Here is a 23,451-nt window from a genome sequence, read left to right as displayed (position 1 = left end):
CCTGGCCCCTGGGAGGCTCTCTAGACCAACCTCCTCTTCTCAGGCCACACCACTCACCTGCCCTGTTCTGTACCCTTTTTGAGTGCTCTTGCCTGACTGGAGTATCTCTGTAAACTCTGGTGATGCCTTCTGGCCTAGGAGCCAACTCCTAGGGGCTGAAGTCCCATTAACAACCCCATAAAATATTTGAGGGGTCTGTCTCCCCCCAGTTGATGGGCACTACCATTCAAATGGCGTGCATTCTTCATGTCTTCTTATTGATTATGCAGGGTGGGGCTTACCTGGGCCCCCCAATATTTTATCCAGGTTGGCACCGCTGCCTTCTGGCTATCAGGATGGAGAGATATGTGAGATTGTGTGGAGGATGTCAAAATATCTGGCTTTTGCGTGGCTGAAATGCAGTGCACTGTACAATTGCTCCACCCACATCTACTCTTAGCCCCACCCATCTTGGTCTCTGGCCTTGTATGCCACTGGCACATGGACCCGGAAGACTGTATAGGAGGGGATGTGGCCCTTGGGACAAAAAAATGCCCCCCTCCCATCTCTGCCAAACAGCTGTAGACATGTGGTGAACTTGTGATCAGAGATTGTAGATACATTCCAGCAGAGCCATAGCTAAGAGGTGGGGGGGGGGCTAGCCAGGTCCCCCGCCCCAGTGAAGCCATTGAGGCTCCCAGCATATGTGTGTGTGTGTGTGTTTGTGTGTGCAAACATGCATAGGGTGTGTGTGCCAAACTGGGTCTTTTACCCGGGTGAAATAAAGCCTAGTTTCACCTCTGCATTACAGGCAGGCAAAAAGCATTTGAGGTGGGTACAGAGCAGAGCCAATGAGAAGCCTGGGTAGAGGGGGTGTGGTCAGGTAGAGTCCCAAGAGCCAGATAGAGAGCTCCAGAGCAGAGGCGGAGCTGCGCACCTGGGGGCAGGCCTAGCATTGAGCATCCCAGGGGGGTGGCACGGTGAAGTCACCCCCCCCTCAGGGATGACACCCGGGGCAGACTGCACCCACTGCACCTCTGCCAGTGCTCCAGAGAGTCTTGATTCTGAATTAAAAGGGGAAGGAAATATGGGGTGGTGTTTCGATGTGGCAAATGCATGAAGGATAAGGCTACCAGTACCAGCTAGCCATGATGATGGCTATGTTCTACCTCCGCTGTCGGAGGCAGCATGCCTCTGAAAACCAGTTGCTGGGCATCACAGTTTGGGAGAGTGCTGTTGCCCTCAGGTCCTGCTCAAGGGCTTCCCATTGGGGCATCTGGGAGGCCACTGTAAGAACAGTATGCTGGACTAGATGGCCTTTGGCTTGATCCTTATTCTTGGATAGCTCAGTTGGTTATGAACATTGTGATGAATGCCAAGGTTGCAAGTTCGAACCCTGTATGGGGCAGCTGCATATTTCTGCATTGCAAGGGGTTGAACGAGATGATCATCAGGGTCCCTTCCTACTCTACAATTCTATGATTCTATGACTCTGTCAGGGACTGGACAGAGGAGGAATGGTGGGAACCACCTCCCCAGCCTGACCCTTCCAGAGAAGAGGAGGACAGTATAGATTTACAACAGTGGTTTGCGGGAGGTCATAGCTCAGAGGCAGATGAGGGGGAAAGCTGGGAAATAATGGGAGAGGAGCAGGAAGAAGAAGAAGCACTAGGGGAGAGACAGCTGACAGACTCAGCATCTTTAGAAAGCATTCCAGACCCCCCTTCTCCCAGAACCTGCTGGGCATTGGAAGTACAAGAGCAGAGAGCTCAGAGGCAGAAGGCACAGATAGGCCACCATAAGGATGACAAATATTGGGAGAGACGGAGGGGGTGGAGTTTCACTCAGAGCAACGCCATTGCCCCCCAAGAGCTTCTCTCTGTGAATATTGAATAAAAGACATTGGTATGAACTCTCCCCATTCGTCTATTCCTGGCAGCCTATGGGGGGTGAGGCTGGGATCAGATTCCCTGAAGCCTGACAGACTCTGTTTTTATGTTCCCTCCAAACTTGGCCAATCCCAATGGTGTTTCCTGGCAGCATGAGAGTTAGTGTGCTTGCCCAACCCTTGGCTGATCACGAGAGCAGTGCCTCTTGCCAGCAGAGCACACAAAACTTTTCTTATTTGTATGGACTGGATGCCGGCATGAGCAGTGCCTCAATGAACTGCTATGTGAAAGTGACCCAGGCAATGTCAGAAGGGGCCAGCATCTGTGGCTAGCCCTCCTGATGTACTGGGGCCCTGGCTGTTGCCCATGTATCCTGAGCACTGGCTCCAACCCTTATAGCAGCCTTCAAGGATCCAGAAGCAGAGGTTCTCCATGCCGTTCGTCGTAACTCACTGACCTGCACATATCTATGGAGGAGAAAGCTATCAATGGCTACTAGCTATGATGAGGATGCTCTGCCTCCATAGATCAGGGCAGCAATGCTTCTGAGTATGAGTTGCTGGAAAACACAAGAGGGGAGAGTTGTTCTTGTGCTCAAATCCTGCTTGCTGGCTTCCCGCGGTATCTGGTTGGCCACTGTGGGAACAGGATGCTGGAGTAGATGGGCCACTGGCCTAACCCAGCAGGCTCTTCTTATGTTTTTATGGTTGTCACCATATCTATAATGGGTGGCGCTGTGGTCTAAACCACTGAGCCTCCTGGGCTTGCCGATCAGAAGGTTGGCAGTTCAAATCTGCACAACGGGGTGAGCTCCTGTTGCTCTGTCCCAGCTCCTGCCAGCCTAGCAGTTTGAAAGCACACCAGTGCAAATAGATAGATAGGTACCACTGTGGCAGGAAGGTAAATAGTGTTTCCTTGCACTCTGGTTTCCATCATGGTGTTCCGTTGTGCCAGAAGCAGTTTAGTCCTGCTGGCCACATGACCCGGAAAGCTGTCTGTGGACAAACGCCAGCTCTTTTGGCCTGAAAGCGAGATGAGCGCCGCAACCCCATAGTCGCCTTTGACTGGACTTAACCATCCAGGGGTCCTTTACCTTACCTTTACTTTTACCTTTACCTATATCTACGAATAAGCAGCCTCAGCCAGCTTGGCCAATGGTCAAGGATGATGGGAGTTGTACTTGTCACCCATCACCTGCACAGGTCCATTGTCGAATTTAAGCCTAGGCGGAGGAAGGAAGCCTCAGACTTGATCAGATTTGCATCAGCCACCTGGAGGGAGGAGGCAGAGAGTGGGTTAATTAAAAATAAATTTTATATCAGCCATAAAGAAATAATCACCTTCTCCTTTCCTCTCCCTGCCACCCCCTCCTCCCAGCTCCCCCTTGGACGCGTGGACTGGGTTTGCTTTTTAAAGATGGTTTCTAAATAGAGCTCTCCGATCGCATCTGGGAGAGGAATGGAACAGATTTCATTTTTCACACGCGACACAATGGCGTCCTCGACAAAAGAGGAAGCCTGCCCATTGTTTGGATCTGCCTTCCCCGCAGCCTACCTCTGTGCCGTGAATTAACCCCTTTCACCTCTGCCATTGTTGCGACACCACTTCTGAGTTGATGAACAAAGGCAGGAGAAAGCCCTCTTCGTGTACACAGGAGGCGGAGGGAGGTGGGGTGGGGTAGGAGGAAGAGCAGGTCGAGATAAGTTTGGGTCCAGAGCAAACGTCTGTCATTTCTCTCTCCATCCCTGTATGTGGCTGCCTCCTCGGGTCTCGCCTGTCAGTCACCAACAAAGGGGAACTATCTCTGCCTGCAGTCATTGCTCATATGTGCCAAAAATGTCCCAATCTGTCTTTTTCCCGCACTGGGCCCCCATCCTACAAGCTCAGTGGAGCCGCGAAGGACACACTGACAACCCACAGTCTCTCCTCCTACCCCAGCTCCCTTCCCCTTTCAGCCAACAACTCCTCCAGACCAGCGCCTTAGCTGTAGCTCAGTGGGTACTGCATCTTGCCTTGCATACAGAAGGTCTCAGGTTCAATCCTCCAGGAAGGAACATAAGAAGAGCCTGCAGGATCAGGCCAATGGTCCATGTAGTTCAGGATCTTGTTGTCACAGTGGCCAACCCGATGCCTCTGGGAAAACTAGCACCAGAGCACTCTTGCTTCCTTCCAAAAGCCTGCAGGTTCCAAATTCAATCCCCAGCAACATCCAGGTAGGCCTCCTGGTGCTCATTAAAGCCGATAGGGTAGAAACTGGGGAGGCCAACAGTAGATGGCGCCAGAGAGAATGACAGGCAGAGCCAACTTAAATTCTGTTTTGTCCCCATTCTCCTCCCTGCTGAGTTCTACAAGAACAACATTGAGACTGAAGAGGAGGAAGCTGACAGGCAGGGCCACCGCCGGGACTGGTTGCATATAAGCAGGTAAAAGTGAGGTTGGTGGGGCAGTGCCCTTTTCCCCTTAATGGACCAGCCTCCACTATCTTTTGGAGTCCCATAGTCCGGCATCCTGCTAGATAGAGTAAGTGGCAACCCAAATGCCTCTGGGGAGGCATCTTCCACTGTTGCTCCCCAGGGAAAACCAATGTAGGCCCTCCAAGTGTCCCTACTTTCCAGGGATAGTCCTGGATTTACATAAACTGTCCTGGTTTTTTATTTGATCCTGGAAAGTCCTGCTTCTCCTTAGGACACCCCTATTTTCACTGGAGAAATGTTGGAGGGTATGGAGTTATGTGACACCCGAGCCAAGGAGATAGGTAACTATACAGCCCTTAGAAGGCACCTGAAGGCAGCCCTCCATACGGAGGTTTTTAAATGTTTAATGTTTTATTATGTTTTTATATATGTTGGAAGCTGCCCAGAGTTGCTGGTGTAAGCCGGTCAGACAGGCGGGGTACAAATAATAAAATTGTGGTGGTGGTGGTTGAATAGGACGTCCCTATTTTCATCAGAGAAATGTTGGAGGGTATGCAATGGAGATCTGGACTGATGCTGATAGCGCTCTACAAACAAATATCGCCATTATCACTGCTTGATGCCTGGTCTATGAGCTTTCTCTGTGGCAGCCACTAAGCTGGGATTTCCCTCCCTGCAGAGATGTGTCCGACACCTTCACTGTACACCTGATTTCCCTTTGAAATATCACTGCCCCCTTCTTTCTTTTCCATCCCTTACTTCCCCTGGAGAGCTCCTTCCTGTTTTAAGCAGACAGGTGAACCTCCCAGCATCTCTCTCTAGACAGGACATGTCTTGCATTCTAGAAGGGTCAGGGCCATGGGGGTAGAGCACCGACATTGCATGCCCAACCAAGGTCCCAGGTTCAATCCCCAGTGGAATCTCTAGGTAGGGCCAGGGAGTGCTCCCTGCAGAGCTGCTGCCAGTCAGAGCAGACAACACTGAGCTAAATGAACAAAGGATATAACTAGGTATACAAGGCAACTTCTGATGTTCCTGGGACCCACCATTTGCTTCTGGTGGCAAATGGTTTTGTTGTTGTTGTTGTTTAGTCATTTAGTTGTGTCTGACTCTTCGTGACCCCATGGACCGGAGCACGCCAGGCAGTCCTGTCTTCCACTGCCTCCCACAGTTTGGTCAAATCATGTTAGTAGCTTCAAGAACACTGTCCAACCATCTCGTCCTCTGTCGTCCCCTTCTCCTTGTGAGACATCAGGGTTTTTTTCCAGGGAGCCTTCTCTTCTCATGAGGTGGCCAAAGTATTGGAGCCTCAGCTTCACGATCTGTCCTTCCAGTGAGCACTCAGGGCCAATTTCCTTCAGAATGGATAGGTTTGATATTCTTGCAGTCCATGGGACTCTCAAGAGTCTCCTCCAGCACCATAATTCAAAAGTATCCATTCTTCGGTGATCAGCCTTCTGAACAAGTTAAATGGTTTTAACTTGTTTTAAATCTGCATTTTTATATTGTTGGCACCTGCCATGAGATCTTGTGGTAAGAAGTCTGAGGGTGAAGATGACCCTGAGGTCTGGAGAGATGTCAAAGGGGGATCCTGGGGTGGTGAAAAGGGTCTTTCAATGTTCTCCATCTATGGGTTGCCAAGGGAAGCCTCCAGCCCCACTGTTTCTTTTAAACAGAGAGAGTCTCAACTCCCAGCCAGGGCCTGCAGAAGGTTAGATAAGGCAGCACAAACAACATCTGATTTTCTCTCCTCACCTCCCCCCCCCTCCCCAGCCTTGCCTAGCTTTTAATCTCTACCCCCTTTTTTATTATCTTCTTATGGCTTTTGAATTATCTTCGCAGATACTACATTAATTTAGTCAGGGCAGGTAAGGTCACTCCTCAGACACGGTTGCTCATATTTATGTATATTTGCCAAAGGAGATAAATGGGAGAAACAAACTGAGAGGGGGTGGGGGTGGCATGAATGGGAAGAAAGGTTTTCAGGCCAAAGGGAGGAGCCCAGCCCACTGGCGGAAGGATGCAGAACCAGCCTTCCAGCCTGGGAAAAGGTTCAAATACATACATACATACATACATACATACATACATACATACATACATATCAAGCTGATCAAGGGTCTAGAAACCATGCCTTATGAGGAACGGTTGAGGTACCGTATTTTTTGCTCTATAAGACTCACTTTTTCCTTCCTAAAAAGTAAGGGGAAATGTGTGGGCATCTTATGGAGCGAATGCAGGCTGCGCAGCTATCCCAGAAGCCAGAACAGCAAGAAGGATCACTGCTTTCGTTGCGCAGCGATCCCTCTTGTTGTTCTGGCTTCTGAGATTCAGAATATTTTTTTTCTTGTTTTCCTCCTCCAAAAACTAGGTGCGTCTTGTGGTCTGGTGCGTCTTATAGAGCGAAAAATACGGTAGTTGGGTATGTTTAGCCTGGAAAAGAGAAGACTGAGTGGTGATAGGATGTCCACTTTCAAATATCTGATGGAAGATGGAGCAAGCTTGTTTTCTGCTGCTCCAGAGAGTAGGATCCGAACCAATGGATTCAAATTACAGTGGTACCTCGGGTTAAGTACTTAATTCGTTCCGGAGGTCCTTACTTAACCTGAAACTGTTCTTAACCTGAAGCACCACTTTAGCTAATGGGGCCTCCTGCTGCTGCTGCGCCGCCGGAGCATGATTTCTGTTCTCATCCTGAAGCAAAGTTCTAAACCTGAAGCACTATTTCTGGGTTAGCGGAGTCTGTAACCTGAAGCGTATGTAACCCAAGGTACCACCAAGAGAAGAGGTACTGACTTCACATTAGGAAGAACTTTCTGACAGCAGGAGTTGTGGAATGCACTCCATTGAAAGGTCTTGGACTCTCCTTCACTGGAGGTTTTCTGAGAGAGGATGGATGACCATCTGTCAGGGATTCTTGAGCTGATTCTTCAATGATTCTTGACTTGCAGGGGGTTGGACTAGATGCCTCTTGGGACAGTCACTTCCAGCCCTACAGGTACAGCGGTACCTCGGGTTACATACGCTTCAGGTTACAGACTCCGCTAACCCAGAAATAGTACCTCGGGTTAAGAACTTTGCTTCAGGATGAGAACAGAAATTGTGCTCCGGCGGTGCAGCAGCAGCAGGAGGCCCCATTAGCTAAAGTGGTGCTTCAGGTTAAGAACAGTTTCAGGTTAAGATCGGACCTCCGGAACAAATTAAGTACTTAACCCAAGGTACCACTGTATATGATTCTATATGTGCCTGGCCACAGTGATCCATGCATTGATGATCTCAGATCTCACTTACTGCATGTGGGGCTGCCCTTGGATCAGGTTCAGATGTTCCAGCTGGTGCAAAATCCTACAGATGCCCTAGGCGTTATTTATTTATTTATTTATTAATATAAAATCAAAACTACAGACAAACATAAAACATAATCAAAGTTAGAGGACACAGGAGAGGAGATTGCTGTTGTTCTCGGGTCCTGCTTGTGGAAGTTTCCCATTGGGGCATCTGGCTGGCCACTGTGAGAACAGGATGCTGGGCTAAATGTGCTTCTGGCCTGATTCAGCAGAGCTCTTCTGATGTTATTAAGGACATTTTTTTATATTCTGGGTTCTATTGGTGGGTGTGAACTACCCTTTAGCTTGACTGGGAAATTTACTTGGTAATCATCATGAGCTTCCTTTGCATGTACTCAGAGACTTCTCTCCCAGCACATAATTTAATTATTTTATTTATTTATTTAAAAAATATTTGTAAACTGGTGTGTCATAAAAAATAGATAATCAAAGCAGTTTACATCATTGCATTGCAAACCAAACCATACTATGAAAACTATATGATTTTTTTTAAAAAAAGCAGACATCAACTAACCATAGTGAAAGGATGTATTCTTAATTACCTGTGTAGGCCTGGCGGGATAAAAATGTTTTCAGCCTACATTTAAAAGTTGGCACAGAAGGTGCCTGCTGAATCTTTATTGGATTGGGGATTGATTGTCACCTGTTGTTTTTAACCCACCTTTCACAAAACAGCTTCAAGGCAAGGCAGTTTACAGTGGTACCTCGGGTTAAGAACTTAATTCTTTCTGGAGGTCCGTTCTTAACCTGTAACTGTTCTTAACCTGAGGTACCACTTTAGCTAATGGGGCCTCCTGCTGCCGCCAGAGCACGATTTCTGTTCTCATCCTGAAGCAAAGTTCTTAACCTGAGGTACTATTTCTGGGTTAGCGGAGTCTGTAACCTGAAGCATCTGTAACCTGAAGCATCTCAAAATGCACTGTATACTCTGTATACTCATAGCACTGTATACTCAAAATGCTAACATAAAGTTATGTCTATATTTCATTCTCCCCCCCCACTCCCCCCCCCCCCCCGGAGCTCAGTCCTCCAGGCAGCTCCACTACCATGCATTTCTCTTAACAACTACAGTGGTACCTCGGGTTACATGCACTTCAGGTTACATACACTTCAGGTTACAGACTCCGCTAACCCAGAAATAGTACCTCGGGTTAAGAACTTTGCTTCAGGATGAGTACAGAAATCGTGCTCTGGCGGTGCGGCGACAGCAGGAGACCCCATTAGCTAAAGTGGTGCTTCAGGTTAAGAACAGTTTCAGGTTAAGAGCAGACCTCTGGAACGAATTAAGTACTTAACCCGAGGTACCACTGTAGGCTAGGGTGAGAAATTGTGACTGGCTCATCGTCACCCAGTGAACTCCACGAGCGATTGGGGATTTGAACCCCCAGTTTTCCCTGTCTTAATCTGACTTCGCAACCACTGCATCGCACAATCTGTGATATTTGTGCCACATGGCACTTACTGCTGTAGAAAAGAAAAGAAATAAAAACAGGAGGCAATTTTACAGAGAGGCTGCCATGGTTAGAAAATGTCATCACACACCCCGTGATGATGCCAAGCACATTATTGGGATGTGTGTGTGACAACATTAGTGTGGAGTTGGGGTAAGAACTGTGAGACCAGGGTTCAAATGCCCACTCAGCCGCTGACCTTGGGATCTGGGAGAGACCCTCTCTGACATGCTGGAGAGCTGCTGCCAGCCCGTGTCGACAGTACTGAGCTTGACAGACCAAGGGTCTGAGACCGTATCATAGGAGCCAACTCCTAGGGGCTTTGCCCCCTCAATAAAATATTTGAGGAGGGCAGGTTCTTCCAAAGCTAATGGGCATTGCCATGCAAATGGTGTGTGTGCACTGCATCATGAAATTGATTACGTGGGGCAGGGCTTATCTGTCCGTTCTCCCCCCCCCCCCAATATTTTATTCAAGTTGGCACCCTTGCTCTGTATAAGGCAGCCTTCTACGCTGTTACAAAGCGGCTTCCAAAACGTAAATCCAGTCGTCACTCAGAGCCATAGGCTGCTTGAAACCCTTGGACCAGCGCTCTGTGCTGCTTCTCCAGCTTTGAGAATTTCAACCCATCCCGTGCGTGAGCAGCGTTTTCCCAGGGAGAATGAGAGCTAAGGGCCTATATGTAGGTCAACGTCATAGCGTGAGACGTGATGCTAAACAGGTCTTGGCCACGGTGTTGCTGCAGCAGCACAAGAAACCCCAGCGCCACCTTGTCAGACGCCAGCATCATTCGGAACCTGGGCCGACGCATTTCCTTTCAGGAACGTCACAACGCCTCTGGTTTAGCCAGACATCATCTACGGGAACACTTGAGATCTTCGCTGGGCTTCTTCTTCTTCTTCTTCTTCTTCTTCTTCTTCTTCTTCTTCTTCTTCTTCTTCTTCTTCTTCTTCTTCTTCTTCTTCTTCTTCTTCTTCTTCTTCTTCTTCTTCTTCTTCTTCTTCTTCTTCTTCTTCTTCTTCTTCTTCTTCTTCTTCTTCTTCTTCTTCTTCTTCTTCTTCTTCTTCTTCTTCTTCTTCTTCTTCTTCTTCTTCTTCTTCTTCTTCTTCTTCTTCTTTTCCTTTCCTCCCCTTCTCTCCCCCCGCCCCATTTTCTTCTCAGACTTATCTCCCATTGTGGAAGGAGAGATAAAAATAATTCTTATGGCCGCTCCTCGAGTGAAGTCTCCCTCTCCCCCGCCCCCCTTTTCGCCTGCCTTCCCCGCGCGTCCCCCTGCTCCCTCCAGATAAAGCGCGAGGAGGACCAAGCACATGTCATTTGCTTTGTGCACAATCAATATCCAGCAAAGTTTATCTGCCCAATGTAGCACAGAGGGCTAATTTCAGCCATGTCAATTATTTTGATGAATGCTCATAAAGCGAGGGGTGTGAGAACAAGATAAAAGAATTACGGCAGTAAAAAAAAAAGGGGGGGAGCACCACAAAACCACTGCCCACGTTTGCACACACACACACACACGTCAACTGTTCCCCACCAACCCCTTCCTATGTACTCTGTGCATCCCTGTTATATATAATGTACCTTCGTCACAGCACTGGGCAAGAAGGGGATTTGATTGACAGCAGCTCTGCATTGTCTTCCCATGGAAGTTGAGACTGGTACTAGAGGGAGATTGTGGGCATCCTCAGTTTCCTGGGAGCCTCTTACCTGGTGTACATTGTCCTCTCTTGTTTGAGAATGCATACATTCCCACCCCACCCCATCCCCAAAAGCTATGCTTTAAAATACGGGTGGGGAATCTCTTATGGGCAAAATGCAGCCCTCCACACACCTCTCTCTGGTCCTTGGGACTTTCCCCTGGCCACACTTCCTCCTGAGAGCACCCCTGTCACTGGTCCTGTCCCATGCCCCCCCCCCCCTCACGTGCTGGAATATGCCCTTGAACTGAAGTAACAGGAGAGAAATTTGCTTTGGTTCCTGGGGTTGAGAGCTCTCTCCTCGTTTATAAAGGCAGTTTGGGACGATATATCGCCCAGCCCGAACACACATCATGATTTGCGATATATTGCAATAATTATGAAACCAATATTACGATATGGATTTTGAACCCTCTTTGGATGATATATCTATATATCACCCAGCCCTAATGGGAACCGTCCCTCGGCCACTTCTCCAGTTTGAATCACCCGTCCTGAAATTCCTTTCATCCCCATTGTGGGGAGAAACGCAGACCCAACACCGCCCCCCCCAATCTCTCCTCAACACACCGGTTGAGGACGGATAGCAGCTTAGAGGGGGTGGGGAGATGGTGGCAAAAAACCAATATGCAAAACACAGCCAGGATAGAAGGATGGAGTGGCAAGAAAGGAAGGCATCCGTGGAGAAACTTCCTCATTCCACCAGGTACAATGTTCAAGCGATCAATATTCCCTTTCTCTCTCTCCCTCTCTATTAAAAATATGTAGCAGCAGATAGATATTACGGAGCCCAGACCTGTTTCTAAAACTCAGCTCCTTCATTCCCCCTGCTTTCTCTCTCTCTCTTTCTCTTTTTTTACCATTTCCCTGGAACAGATCTACAAGTCCCATGCAAATATATGGACAAAAGCTTTCTTTTTCCACACCATAGTTAAATCTCGGCGGGGGAGCTGTATCTGTGACGCCTCTGATGCGGCTGCCTCCAGGCCCTTGTACTCTAAATCCACGGTGCTTTGGAACCGTCTCTGCGTGATTCTTTCCTAATCTAATCTAACCTGGGCTTTTCCACGGCTCTCCTGCCGTCCCAGTCGCTGAGAGTCTAATGCCTGGGTTTGATTGTGAATGGACGGATTTGATGGAATGTGTTCAGCCTTCGCCGCTCGGAAGCCAAGGAGGCCAATTTGGAAGTGACCGGCCACTGGGAGCCTGTGGCTGATAGCGTGGAAATAATTGACAAGCTGTTATTTTCTTAGATTATCATAGATTTTTCGGGGCCAGGCGCAGCCGTGAAGATCACGGCATAGGCCACACAATGGCAGCCAGCCATTCCTGCGTAGAGTCCCCCATGTTAATTTGCCTGGTTTTCAGCAAGGCTTGATAGGAGCTTGCCAGCCAATCGTGAATCTCTCTCTCTCTCTCTCTCTCTCTCTCTCTCTCTCTCTCTCTCTCTCTCTCTCTCCTCCCTCTGACATTCCTCGGGTGCTTATGCAATTGTTAAATCACTTCCTTTTCTCAGCATTTGACAGCAATGCTTGCATTCACAGAATATTTTCAAACACTGCCAGCGGAGAGAGTGGTCAGTAATGCATCACCAAAATAAAATAAAAAAAGGAGGAGGCAAATGAGGGCAGTGATTTGCATACAATCTGCACGCGCTAGTTTATATGCACCATTGCAAATTTATGAAGAGTGAGACTCTTCTACTCAGAGCAAACCCATTGAAAACAATGAACATGGCTAAGTTAGTGCAGGAACGGCCATAGATCAGTGGCAGGACATCTGCCTGGCATGCAGAAGGCCCTTGGCTCAATCCCTGGTGTTCTCCAGACAGGGCTGGGGAAAGATCCTGAAACGACGCCATTGTGGCATAGTGGTTGGAGTGTTCGACCAGGACTAGGGAGACCCAGGTCTGAATGTCCGCTCAGCCAGGAAGCTCCCTGGGTGACCTTGAGCCAGTCACACTCTCAGCCTATCCTACCTTGCAGGGTTGTTGGGAGAATAGAAAAGGGGAGAAGGGGATGAACAGTCTATGCCACCTTGAGGTTCTTGGATGAAAAAAAGTGGGGTATAAATGTAATAAACAAAAAAACAACAACAAATAAATAATAATAAATAATAAATTTTATTTATATCCCGCTCTCCCCAGCCGAAGCCGGGCTCAGGGCAGCTAACAACAATAAAATAGTACAACATTCTAAAATCATTTCATTCTAAAATTAATTCAAATCAAATTGATGGCAACCATTGGGCTAGAGTTCTATGAAGATTGCCCTGACCAAAGGCCTGGTGGAACAGCTCTGTCTTGCAGGCCCTGCGGAAAGATGTCAAGTCAACAAACAAACAAACAAACCAAAAATAACCCTGGAGCACCACTACAGGTCAAAGTAAGAAATACTGAGCTACGTGGGCCACAGCAGTCTGACTTGGGACTCTGCTACATTAGTAAAAAAACCCACAGCGATTTAAATTCGTTACAAGCATGCAACACCAGATGGTGCCAGAGAGCACAAAACTTTTTTATAGCGTTTTTACATAGGGTTTTGTTGTTGTTGTTATAATGATTTTATTTCTGACTTATTTATAGCATGTTTCCCCCCCTGTGTATAGATCCATCCTTGATGTATAGTAGCTTCCTGGATGCCTAGGTCCATTAGGACACTGGCAGTCGAATTTCACGTCTACACCGGTGAGGAGACTGTGTTCCCCACTGCACCTGAGGGCAGCAGCTCAGGTTATGGTGCCTAGGTCTTGTAGCATACCCTGGTATGCGGCCCCCAAAAGCTTACTCAGAAGGGAAGGCAGCCTTCAGGCTGAAAAGTGAATTTTCCTACAGGCACTCCGAACCTTATAATTTGGAATCTGCTCCAAACCCGTGCCAAAGTTTTGCAGTTGTTGCTGGTTTCTTTTTGGGGTTTTTTTTGCAGTGAAAACCCCATGTTTTGCAGCACCCCACAAATGGAGTAATTGATACATCAAACACACAGTTCATACTTAACATTAACTATGAACCCCAAAACTGGTTTTGCAGTGAAAACCCCCATGTTTTGCAGCAACTGAGCAACTGATACATCAAACATGGAGTTCGTGCTTAACATTAACTATGAACCCAAAAGTTTGGAATCCGTTGCAGAGGATCCCACATTTGGGGGGTTCGTAGTTAATGGGATCTTTCCCTACCCCTGCTTTTGAGCTCCATCTCTTCTTTTAGCTTCTGCTGCTAGGCAGAGGGCCTTTTCAGGAGTGGAGCCCACCCTGTGGAATGCCCTCCCATCAGATGTCAAAGAAATAAACAACTATCTGACGTATAGAAGGCATCTGAAGGCAACCCTATTTAGGGAAGTTTTTAATGACTAGTGTTTTTATGCATTTTTAATCTTTTGTTGGAAGCAGCCCAGAGTGGCTGGGGAAACTCAGCCAGATGGGCGGGGTATTATTATTATTATTATTATTATTATTATTATTATTATTATTACTATTATGTTTGCAGAACGCCCTGTCCTAGCCATGATGCCTAGGTGGAGCCTAGGTGGGGTGGAAATAGCAGAGATGGATTTCCAAAAAACAGAGCTTGCAAAGGCCGGCGTTGATTTTTGTGCACACACAATGCAAAACGCTTGAGCAGAGGAGTGGAGGTGATGGAAAAAGCAAAGGAGAGAGGGGTGTGTCCCCCCCCCACTTAATTTTTTTTTTTAAAGCCCAGAGCCTGTGTTTACTGATCTGTGCCTGCACACACAAGGTGCAGAGAGATGAATGGTTAATTTCCCCATGGATTTCGCTCCCGCTTGCCGCAAACTTGTGAACAAAATGACCGGCCATGCATTGAACTGGCTTACACAGCTCCCCATATGGAAATGGAGATAATCCAGAATTCTGCTTTGTACTTGCTGGTAGAATGAGAACGGGTGTGCGGGAAGGGAGGAGAGAGGCAGGGGCGGGAGGGAGAGGGAGAAAGCGGGGAGGAGAAGAAGAGGGAGGGGGAACCAGGGAAGCTTTGAACCGGAGTGGCACAGGTTCCGATCCTGGGAATATTTCAGTACGGACCGGAGGAAAGGCATTTGCAATAACCTTTGGCCCTGTTCTCCCCATGTGTCTTTGCTCTGTGTGTATGTACATCTCACATACACACACATCATGAATACGTGCCCCATCCGAGAGCCTTGTGTGTGCCCTGATTAGAGGTGTGTGTGCCATGTGATGAAGACTTTAAGGGAAGTGGCGGTACAAAGAGGAGGCAGGGATTATGGGAAAGGTCAGAGGCTAGGATGGATTTAGGGCGATGATGTCTTAAGAGGGCATGATCAGGGGCCCAGGCCTTTCTGTTCTTAGGAAGCTCGTGTTAATTGATGGGGGCAACGGGGGTCTCTCTCTCTCTCTCTCTCTCATTCCAGTTCACACTCCTGGTTTTCTTTCGTGCTTCTTTCATTTATTATACTGTTGCACATGAGTAAGTACACAGAACACTTCCACTGGTGCAAACACGAGCGTACCTTTCTTTAACAAACACAGATCTTCCAAGTGCCCCTATGTTCCAGGGACAGTCCCGGATTTACAGAAGTTGTCCCAGTTTCTTATTTGATCCCAGAATGTCCTCTTTTCCTTAGGATGTCCCTATTTCCATCAGAGAAATGTTGGAGGGTATGGAGTTATCCGACCCCTGCACCCCGCAAGCCATCTGAAGGCAGCCCTGAATTGGGAAGTTTTAAAATGTTTAATGTTTTATTATGTTTTTATATATGTTGGAAGCTGCCCAGAGTGGCTGGGGCAACCCCGTCAGATGGGTGGGGTATTGTTGTTCTTGTTGTTGTTGAAAAGGACATCCCTATTTTCATCAGAAAAATGGTGGAGAGTGTGCAAAGCTGGACCATAAAGAAGGCTGATCACCGAAGAATTGATGCTTTTGAATTATGGTGCTGGAGGAGACTCTTGAGAGTCCCATGGACTGCAAGAAGATCAAACCTCTCCATTCTGAAGGAAATCAGCCCTGAGTGGTCACTGGAAGGACAGATCCTGCAGCTGAGGCTCCAATACTTTGGCCACCTCATGAGAAGAGAAGACTCCCTGGAAAAGACCCTGATGTTGGGAAAGATGGAGGGCACAAGGAGAAGGGGACGACAGAGGACGAGATGGTTGGATAGTGTTCTCGAAGCTACCAGCATGAGTTTGACCAAATTGCGGGAGGCAGCGGAAGACAAGAATGCCTGGCGTGCTCTGGTCCATGGGGTCACGGAGAGTCGGACATGACTAAATGACTAAACAACAAATGCAAAACAGCTACCTATTTGCAAGATTCCACTTCGTTCTTCTGCTGTTGCCGCTCTGCACCTGGGGCTCTTTCCCCTTTCACACAGATAGGTGACCCTCTAGACAGGTCATTGTATCCATCCCAGACAGGTAAGAGCCATAGCTCATCTTCTCCATATGCAGAAGGTCCCAGGTTCAATCCCTAGCATCTCCAGATAGGGCTGGGAATGGACCTTGCCTGAAACCCTGGAGAGGTGCTGCCAGTCAGTGTAGGCAATACTGCACTAAATGGAACAATGCATCCGTCTCCATATAAGGCAGCTTCCTGTGCTCCTAGAAACCAGGGTGGGAAGCCCGTGTCTGGTCAGACATTGTGGGACTACAACTCCCATCATCCCTGACCTCTGGCCACACTGGCTGGGGCTGATGGGAGGTGGAGTCCAACAGCAGCTGGCAGGTCACTAATACCAAACTCATTCTCAGAGTGTCCATCCTTCCCTAGCCAAAACAGCATCACCAACATCCAAGAGAGGGGATCTGCAGGCTTGGGCGGGGGGGATATTTGGAGGGGAGAAACTGGGTAGTGTGTGTGGAAACAGTTCAATAAGCACTTACTGAGCATGCTCAGTGTGGCCACAGAATGCTGACTGACTGACTCTCTCTCTCTCTCTCTCTCTCTCTCTCTGTGTGTGTGTGTGTGTGTGTGTCTGTGTGTGTGTGTTTGTAGAAATGGAGAGGGTGAAGCCCCATCTGCACTCTGCATTTAAAGCAGTATCATGCCACTTTAAACAAACATGGCTTCCCTCAAAGAATCCTACTGTTGTCTGATAAGGGTGCTGACAGAAGTTAGAAGACCCCTGTTCTCCTCAGAGCTACAATTCCTAGAGCTCCCTGAGAAGAGGGATTGATTGTAAATCCCACTCTGTGAATTGTTACTTGCGCGAGAGGGGTATAGGAGTCTCCTCACAACTCTCAGCACCCTCCAGGCTTCTCTATTTGCCCCTCAGAACTGTTCACAGGCCACACCTGTTCTTCCCATCCCACTCTTCTCACAGGCCTTCCTCAAGTGCATTGTTCTGGCTGGAATGTCTCCTTGGAATGTGTCTTGCTTGGCTGTTTGTGATATGGAAAGACCCATGTGCACAGAGACTGGCTTTTAGTATGGGCAACCACAGACTACCATACAAAGTTAACAGTCACATCAGTTGTTGTTGCATCCAGTTTTGCCTCTGGCCCCGCCTGCCTCAGGCATGTGGCCCCCGGGAGGTTGCCAATGAGGGAATATGGTCCTCAAACTGAAAAATGGTCCCCATTCTTTCCCAGGACCTGCTATCTGATGCATTTAACTGATCTGCCTCCACCAATCAATAATTTCCCCCATTTTGCCTCTTGATCATGATTTTGGGGGTGCCTCTTTTAATGCGCTATTCTGTGCCCTGCTGGCATGAGTTGTCATCATGCCAGCTCTCCTGAAATCTCATAGCAATCCTGCAGGCTATGGTGGATGGTGTCCCTTGAGATTGCTTGGAGTCATGGACCCCTTGGTTCCATCAGGATCTGGCATACAGATGTCAGAGAGGGGGAAGCAGATCTGCTGGCTCTCTCCAGCCCCCACTTCCAGTGGAGTGCATGGCCTCGTTGAGGAGCAGGGAGGACTACCAGAGGAGGGGCTGAATATGAGGTGGTGGTGACAGAACTGAAGGCAAAGGGGCAAGACACAGTCTTGGGAATCACAAGAGATGGTGCTGCTGTGACTATCATCCAACCCCAAAGCTTCACCACTCAGGCTCTTGGTGGGAGAATGACCATGTGTCCCACTTTTACGTGGCATTCATCTATGTCAGGGTTTCCCAAACTTGGATCTCCAGCTGCTTTTGGCCAACCACTCCCATCATCCCTGACCACTGGTCCTAGTAGCTAGGGATGATGGGCATTGTAGTCCAACAACAGCTGGAGACTCAAGTTTGGGAAGCCGTGCTCTGTGTGAAGGGCTGCCAGAGGGCATTCCTCTTTTTGAAAGCATCCTCTATTTGAATGGTCCAGTTTTCACTGAATTATGATGATAGGGATAATATGTGACCTTGACGTTGCCCATCAGTCATTAGCCTTGTTCTTATCACTCCTGAGTAGCTCTGTTGGTAGATAGGTCCCATGTCTTGCAGGTGAGTAGATGCCCTGGTCTGGCTGGTGTTGAGCTCTCCTTGAAAGAACAAGTGCGCAATCTGGGGCTACTCCTAGGTCCATCTTTGACCAAGTAACCTCAGTGCCTGGAAACACTGGAGGAGGTCCTCCTAAGGGTACCACTGTTGGAGGAAGCACCAGCATCTTAGAGCCCCTTGGGACAATGGATTGGTTGAAGGCTTTCTCGCTCGGGACATCCATCAGTCATCATCAGCACTCCAGTTCTATCAGGTACTATACATACATTTCTTTCAGGCCTTCGGGTCTTCTTGAGGCTGGAGGTCTTCGTTTTGAAGAGCACTCTGTGGGAATGTTTCCTCTTGCTAGAAGACATCTGAAGGCAGCCCTGTTCGGGGAAGTTTTTAATGGTTGATGTTTTATTGTGTTTTTAATATTTTGTTGGGAGCTGCCCAGAGCAGCTTGGGAAACCCAGTCAGACAGGCGGCATATAAATAATAAACTTGTTGTTGTTGTTGTTGTTGCTGCTGCTGCTGCTGCTGCTGCTGCTGCTATTGTTTCAAGAATGTAAGAGAAGCTCTGTTGGATTACACCAAAGGCTTTGCTGTCACAGTGAAACCAGGTTTCCATAGGAAGCTCACAAGCAGAACCAGAGCACAACAGCACTCTCCTCTTTTGCAATTCCCAACAACTGGTATTCCAATGTATGCTACCCCCAACACCGGAGGTAGAAAATAAGCTCTGAGATCTTCTTTTTTAAAAAAATGCTTTTATTCTGTTGTCTGACAGTGTATTTTATATTCTAATTTGTAAACCTCTCTGTGGTTGTCTATACCGAGAGTGCTGTACGCCTGGATCTAACAGCACAAATCAATAACTAAATATGATGGATGGATTATTGAGACTGAATACCCCGCCTTTCGTCCAAACGTCCTAGGGCGGGTCGCATAACAACACGAGAACACTGAGAACTGATCAGCAAACAAGAACTCATTTAGCTTGGGCTTGTGCAGGAAAGCTTTCCACTATATAGAGTCCCATAAGAACATAAGAAGGGCCAGCTGGATCAGGCCAATGGCCCATCAAGTCAAGCATCGTAGTCAAGCATCCATTGACCAGTGACCAACTAGATCCCTGTGGGAAACCTTGCAAGAAGGAACTGAGCACAAGAGCTCTCCCTGCTCCTGCAGATTCCAGCAACTGGGATTCACGAGCATCTGCCATGGAGGCAGAGAGTAGCTGTTACCGACTAGTAGCTAGTGATAGCTAATGAATTACTCTTTTAAAGGTCGATGACTGTTACTGCCTCCTGTGGGGTTGAGTTCCATAGTTTAACTATGCTCTCTGTGAAGAAGTCCTTTCTTTTATCTCCCCAGCATTCAGCTTCATGGGACGCCCATGAGTTCCACTGTTAGGAGAGGTGGAGATAAAACTTTCTCCATGGCATGAGTAATTCTATAAACTCCTAACACGTCTCCTCTTACTCACCTTTTCTCTAAACTGAAAAGTTCCAAATGCTGCAAAGCTTTCCACTTAGGGAAGCCGGGAAGCATCTGTCATCAGTGCTGTTTTTCTAGAAAAAAAGGTGTCTGGGCTCACCATGAAACCTCCCTCGTTTGTCTTAGAATTGCAATGGTGTCTACCTGAGAGGTCCCAGAACTGAGTTCTGGCGATTTCTGGCTGAAAAAGCTCTGCACCTTCCATCCCACCCTGAATTTGCTTCTTGAGCCCCACCATCCACCTCCTGTGCCCCCCACCGCGCCCGAGCATATTTTTGTGCACCAGTAGGTAACACCCCTGCCTCCTGTTCCACAGATGGGGCTGATGGGGATGCTGGCTGGGAGGGTGGGGTGAAGGTGGGGAGGCGGCGGCGGCGAAAGAGTCCCTCGCTCCACGGGCATTTCAGCAAAGAGGGATTTGCCATGTGTCTGCGTGTCCCTTGCTCCCTCGGTGTCAGAACCGCACGGCTGATAGGACACAGTGATAGATCTGCCTTGGACACACTCTACAATAGCTCTCAGACAGTCTATTAGCCAGTGATTGTCTGCCAGCCAGCCCAGCCGGGGCTGTGTGCTGCCACTGATAATGGGGAAGAACAAAGATGGCAGCTGCTTTGTGGAGGAACAGATTTGTGGCAAATCGAGATAAAATAAAGAGGAAGAAGAAAGGAGCGGGGTTTTTTGGGGGGGAGAGGAGGAGGAGGAGGAGAAAGAAGAAGGAGGGAGGATGGTGCGGCGTGGGGGGAGGGAGAGGAAGAGTGAGGAACAAGAGGACTGTGTCGAGGCTGTCAGTTTTGCTGGGAACATCTCGGAGCTGGTGCAAAGGGGAAGGGGGAGGGAGGAAAAGTAACGCGGGGAAGTGAAAAGCTGCAACGCGTTAAGGAGAGAAAAGGGGAATCATTGCCGGCTGCTGGTATCTCCTGGTAGATAAGCCTCAACAACAGGGAGGCTATCGGGCAGTGGAGGCGGGGGGGAGAGAAGGGATTGTCCCTGGGTTTGTATCGCAGCCTGTATCTCTGCTGGGATGTCTCGCACTCGATGCTCTCCAGGGATGTGTGTATGTCTCAGGGTACATGGCCGTGTGGGTGTCCAGCTCGGGGAGGGGGAGGAACGCATGATTTGTCGTTTGGGAGGAGGAGGATAGCAGAGAGGGGCTGACAGATTTCCTTTTTCTATTTTTCTAGGCCCTGTTCTTTTGGGAAGGGTCCATAGCTCAATTGCAGAATTTGCTATTGATGCAAACTAGCTATGCTGGCTGTGTACCCCTTCCAGTGTCAGACCTGGGAGCCAACTCCTCCCCACCTAAAATATTTTAGGAGGCTGGGTCCCCCAGAAGTTGATAGGCTTTCCCATTGGGGCATCTAGTTGGCCACTGTGGGATCTTCGGATGTTGTGATGTCCATGTTCTGCATGCAGAAGGTCCCAGGGTCAATACCTGACACCTCCAGTTTACAAAAGGACCAGGTAGCAGCTGAGTGGACCTTGGACAGCTGCTGCTAGGCAGATTAGACTTGCAAGGTACTGGACTTGACGGTGAAATAGTCTGACCTGCCTTTAACAGCAGTACCTGCAGACATTAGCAGATGGCAACATGGTCCCCCAAGCTACTGAAAGTTGCACTCATGCTGCTGTTAAGGACACCAGAGCAGGGCATGTCTACACCAGTCAGTTGGCAACCCGAGAGTAAGGATGGGCAAATGTATCAATATCCGTTTTGCTTAGCTCCTCATTTTTCCAGTCCTAAGTTTCATTTTCCACATTACTTTGCTTTTTAAAAAGTCACCAGCATTTTAGTGAAAATTTCTTATAACATACACGTTAGCGTGCAATTTTGCCTAATACACATTTTTGCAAACGAATTTGCTTATTATTAATCACCCATTCTTCATCCTAAAGTCCCATTTTTGTATGTTATATTGACTAATAGATGTAATTTTAATGCACACTTTACCCCAGTAAATACATTTTTGTACACATGACTTGGCTGCACCTCAAAATTCAGCAAGGGATGGGTTTCAAAGAATGGCTGCACTTCAGTTTGTGTATTGTTTTGTAAAGTACAAATTTACCTTCAAATGCAAACTGAATCTAATTTCTCCCACATCCCTACCTGATTTTAAAAGGGAAGAAGGTGTCTGGATGTAAGTTTCAATGTAACGCCATTGATTATTTTGCAGAAAGACAGATTTCCTCAACCGGAACGGAAGTCTCGATTCAGCGACCATTGAAGGTGGCTTGCAGGTGGCTGCTTCCTCCCGCGATGGCAACATCAAAGCAGGAAGTCGCGGGAAATGCATCAGAGCAAAATGCCAACTAGCACAGGAGGCTGGAACTAGTTTGATTGGTTTCCTGCCACATTTCCTGTGCCAATCCCTGACACTGGCTGCCCAGGAATCTGCATGGCCACAAAAAATGGCTGCATGCAATCCATGGAAACTTAAATGAAGAATGGACATGATGTTCATATATGGTAGCTGACTGATTGAGGTCCCAGATAAGGGAAGGAGTAGAGAGAAGTGCAATTAGATCTATTGATTGAAGGAGCGTCTCCACCCGTATCATTCAGCCCAGACACTGGCGGTTCCCTCCCTGTGAGAAGTGAGGTTACAGGGAACCAGACAGAGGGCCTTCTCGGTAGTGGCTCCTGCCTTGTGGAACGCCCTCCCATCAGATGTCAAGGAAATAAACAACTATCTGACTTTCAGAAGACCTCTGAAGGCAGCCCTGTTTGGGGAAGTTTTTAATGTTTGATGTTTTATTGTGTTTTTAATATTCTGTTGGTAGTGCCCAGAGTGGCTGGGGAGACCCAAACAGATGGACAGGGTATAAATAATTTTTTTTTTAAAAAAATAACATCTATGGACCATTTGAAAATTGCTGAGGGCTTGGAAGATCACACATTATTTTTCTTGCCTGTTGTAACAAATGTACTGTGATAGATGCTGCACTATTTTCAGTTGTGTATTTACAGACACACCATGGACCACCTGGATGAAGTTCACGGACCACTGGTGCTCCGTGGACCACAGTTTGGGATCCCCTGATCTTACCACTCCACCAAACTGGCTCTCTGGGTGCCAGAGCTCAGGTCTGGAACAGAGGACTCTCCATAGTGCAAACCAGTAATACAGAAGAAGAAGAAGAAGAGTTTGATATCCCGCCTTTCACTCACCTTCAGGAGTCTCAAAGCAGCTAACATTCTCCTTTCCCTTCCTCCCCCACAACAAACACTCTGTGAGGTGAGTGGGGCTGAGAGACTTCACAGAAGTGTGACTGGCCCAAGGTCACCCAGCAGCTGCATGTGGAGGAGCGGAGACGCGAACCCGGTTTCCCAGATTACGTGACTACCGCTCTTAACCACTACACCACACCATACAGCTTGGGTGTGTGACTCAACAAGCAAAATGCAGCCCCATTAGGTGTTCTTTCAGGGGCTGGGCAAACCATGTTCCCCCCACCTCCTCGCCTGCTTGGACCCACAATGTAGATTTTTATGGTCTCCCTGGTGCTCGTTACATGATTGGTGGCTTGCAAATTCTGCCCTTCAGTGTTTCTAAGCATGTGGCAAGTGCCATTTAATGTAACCATCATCAGCTCTCTCCCCCTTCCTATATACTTAAAAACCTAAGGCTGACACCATGCTTTGTATCTTGTGTCACCAATGATGGGGCAAATGGGTAGTTTGGGTGAGGTGTAAAGGGTTGGGGTTTGACAAAGGGATGGAAGGCAGGAGGGGTTGGTGAGCCACACAATCAGAAGTGGCAGCCCCTCATGTGTGTGTGTGTGTGTGTGTGT

The sequence above is a fragment of the Podarcis liolepis genome (assembly GCF_965112155.1).
Source record: "Podarcis liolepis genome assembly, chromosome: 15".
NCBI classification, from domain to species: Eukaryota; Metazoa; Chordata; class Lepidosauria; order Squamata; family Lacertidae; genus Podarcis; species Podarcis liolepis.
The sequence above is the reverse complement of the archived record's forward strand: the minus strand, read 5'-3'. Positions refer to the sequence as shown.